Source organism: Cyprinus carpio, chromosome A4, assembly GCF_018340385.1.
Source record: "Cyprinus carpio isolate SPL01 chromosome A4, ASM1834038v1, whole genome shotgun sequence".
NCBI classification, from domain to species: domain Eukaryota; kingdom Metazoa; phylum Chordata; class Actinopteri; order Cypriniformes; family Cyprinidae; genus Cyprinus; species Cyprinus carpio.
In genome coordinates this window covers 31,295,584-31,299,218 of record NC_056575.1, presented here as the reverse complement: position 1 = coordinate 31,299,218, position 3,635 = coordinate 31,295,584, and positions in this window count along the sequence as shown.

Below are 3,635 nucleotides of genomic sequence, written 5' to 3'. Positions count from 1 at the left end.
ATTATTCTTAGATTTCTAATCTTGAAAAATGAATTCAATATCTCATTGTTTGTACTGGAAAAACAAATAAAATTACATTTATTTAATTAGTCCACACGACAAGAACATCATTCAATATTATGTAATGTTTAATTTCCTTACTCTAAACTTTTAAGAAAATGACCCTGTGATGATGTGGTTCACTGTGACAGGGATGTATGGACAAAGTGTTCAATGAACTGCTGGTTTTAAACTTTAAAAACTGGGCGAGGGGAGACATTAAAATATATCTACTGAGGATATTATAAGGAATGTCACTGTTATTTTCAGTTAAGACAGCTCACACATGCATTTTAGTCTGGGACTAGCCTTAAGCCTTGTCTGTGAATCTGGGTATATAATAGACATTTTTTTTATTTCACTACAACTGTTAAACCTACAAATGTCAATGATTTTTTACCATCTTTTTCATCATTGCTTTTTCTGATAATTGTCTTTCCAGTTTGTCTAGTGCCTCTTGGTGGTGAGAGGAAAAAGACATCATCCTCTCTGTCCACCAGCAGCATGGGCACCGGAGGAATGTGAGCTGCAAGAGGACTGGACACCACTGGAGTCAGATGATTGATCATGGTCCAGTCGTTAAGTGCGCTGCCTCCAGAATTGTCCTCTTCAACAGCTGCCAACACAGGTAGCGTTTATCTGGGAGAGGTATTTAATGAATAAAAATGTATAATTTACCAAATTAGCACTCCAATTTAACGTACGTGTACCTTGATAGTGATGCCGCTCCATCGTCTACACAAGAAGCACCTGCAAGCACAAAAAGCATTTAAAAGTGAATTTAATAAACATAACCCGCATAAAAATTGTATTGCTCAAAGATATGGCTACATGCTTTAAAGCCGTAGGTGATGATAAACAGGCAACTTTTGGGCAACGTTGCTGTCAACAGCAAAAAAAAATACAAATGACTACTATTTGTTATTGCCTGGTGGGTCTTGAGGGTCTCTGTTCAGAGATGGTGTTCTCGAGGATTGTACAGAAAATCTAATGTTACCTAGTGTTATTAATTTGCAGTGTATGTGTTTATGAATGTTCTTTTACCTTGAAAGTTAGATGGGTCTTCACCCCAAGCATCCTCTTGCTCATTTTCATTGGACAAGCTCACTGGAACAGCTGGAGTTAAGAAAGGTGAAGCTGGTAAGTTGTATTTGCTACCATGACAGTGCATGACACTGATACACCATGGGCTAGATTTACTAACAGCTTGCGCTGACATTTGTGCTTTTTTCATGTTAACCCTCTGGAGTCTAAGGGTATTTTTGGGGCCTGGAGAAGTTTTGTCATGCCCTGACATTTGTGCTTTTTTCAGTTTCTTATAAATATCTAAATGGCTAAAGTCTAATCTCACTGTTATCAGCACAAACTAGGCTATAATAATATGTGAGCAGCATGTATGTACATGATTGTGTTTTTGAGAAAAAAAATGTTATGCGTGGTTAGTGAAAAACTAAAAATGTTAAATCACTTGAATAAGGCAATAAAACGCATACAGAAAATTGCCTGCTCTTGGTATATTGCACTGGTCATTGTGTGGATCTGGGCTGCCTCTGTTCGTTAAGTTTGCATTGTCAGTAATCACACACAGAAGTGTTTCCCTCCATCGCACATTTAAGGCTGCGCGCTAATGCTAATTTGGCCTGTTTTTAGTAAAATCTGGCTCAAGGTCTCTTTAATGGGTCAATATGTGATTTCACATTTTTCCTTTCTTTAGTGTTGTTACGTAGGTATTTGTACATGTATATTGCGATCCTGCAGATGCTCTTCAAAGCCTTAAAGTCTCCCACTAAAGGATGAGTCTATCTAATAGGATAAGGCTGATCCAGACCGTGTGCTAAATCCTCTGCAAACACGCCCCCACACGTCTACGTCAATATGTGTAAAGATTTTGCGTAATGCCTTCCAAAGTTCACAATGCAAAGAAAGAATGTGTTGGTTGCAGAACCGCAGTTAGTTGTTTGACAGCCACCTGTCATGGAGACGCTGTTCTGTTTCTATGGCAAGAAAACAAAAGCACTTTATGAATGTCCTCCAAAGTAATGCAATGCCGATATCATCGTTAAGAAAATATTTACAGACAAAAGAGCAATTACCCAATTATGTTCGGGTTTATACAATTGCTATTTAATGGATGACATATTTTAATCATGTAATCTAGGATAGTACAAGGCTGGCTGTGCCACATTAGGAGTATTTCCTTAAAAAAAAAGAACAAAACAATCAGGGTTCTTCCGCTTTGCTATGACAGTCCTTTGCAACCGAGGGTTTTCCATATCCTCAGCCACAAATGAGCTTTGAAAGTGATCTGCTGCTATTCTGCGAATCGCTACTGTAAGTATGTTTTCTCTAATAGTTTACAGTTTTTGCTATTGACTGTTTCAATGCGGAGTTGTTGCACAGCGAGCGTAACGCGTTGTGTTATTACGGGTGGTGTTGTGAGGGAACACCGCAGAGTAACCCTGTTCAGAAATCATAGCACTTCAGCTGTCTAAACCCGTAATTGCTTGTGTACCTGCAACTACACTGTTACGGTTTCAAATGTCAATGATCTTTCCATCTGTTCGCATCATTTCGGGCGCTGATAACTGATGGTCCAAACTAAGGACTTATTAACATGGTGGTGATATTAAAACATATACTCGATGTCCAGCTTGCTCTACTGGAGAATGGAACGGTCTGTTACATTGACGAGCGACTGGAACACTGAAAGGTACGCCAATCATTGATTGCATTAGTCCAGTCAGTTTAGTGCCAATTCAAGAGCACTTGTGCTTGTCGGAAGGAGCTGCACAGCACAGTGAAGTAGGATGTATTGAGAGAGGTTTAATTAACTGTAGACTGTTAACTACAATAATGTAGCAGTATTCCTGGAAAATAAGTGTTTTTTGATTCGTGATAAAACAGCATGTCACTATTCTGTTTCACCAAATACCAAACTGCATGGTCTTTAAAATAGCATCATAATGACCCCTTTTATGATACCCCAGTATGACTGAAATTGACTTTTTTTTTTTTTGTTGTTTAACTTGGGCATTCTTTCTTTTACATGTCTGGCGGATGGTCTTTTGGGAAAATTTGAGAGAGTCGGTGCTGTCTCAACTGACTAAAAACTAGTTTAAAAAAGTGAATGTTATATTTTGTTCTATCTTGTAGGTATTGAGGGTCTATGACTCAGATTGTGCAAGTGATGGATTGTACAGAAATCTAATGTTACCAATGCTATACTACTTGTGCAGAGCATGTAAATCTGCGTGTGTTAATCTATGCTTTTTTACCTTGAAGTGTAGACTGAGTGTTCTTCCCAAGCATCCAGTGGCTCATCTTCATGAGATAAGCTCTCTCTGGAACCGCTGGAATTGACATTACCAAAAGTGGTTAAGTTCTGCTTGCTGCAAGTGAATTGTGCATCTCTATTTCTTTAGTATTTTAGGCTAGATTTAGCTTTACATTTTTGCTTTAACACGAACCTCCACATTTCTCATAAGTACCCTAATAAAATGCTGTCCGTATTTACCAAAGAGTAGTCATAAGAACTAGTGCGTGAAAAGTTTCTTGACACAGGTGAACTTGAAGTTCCTCAGCACGTGGAAATGATC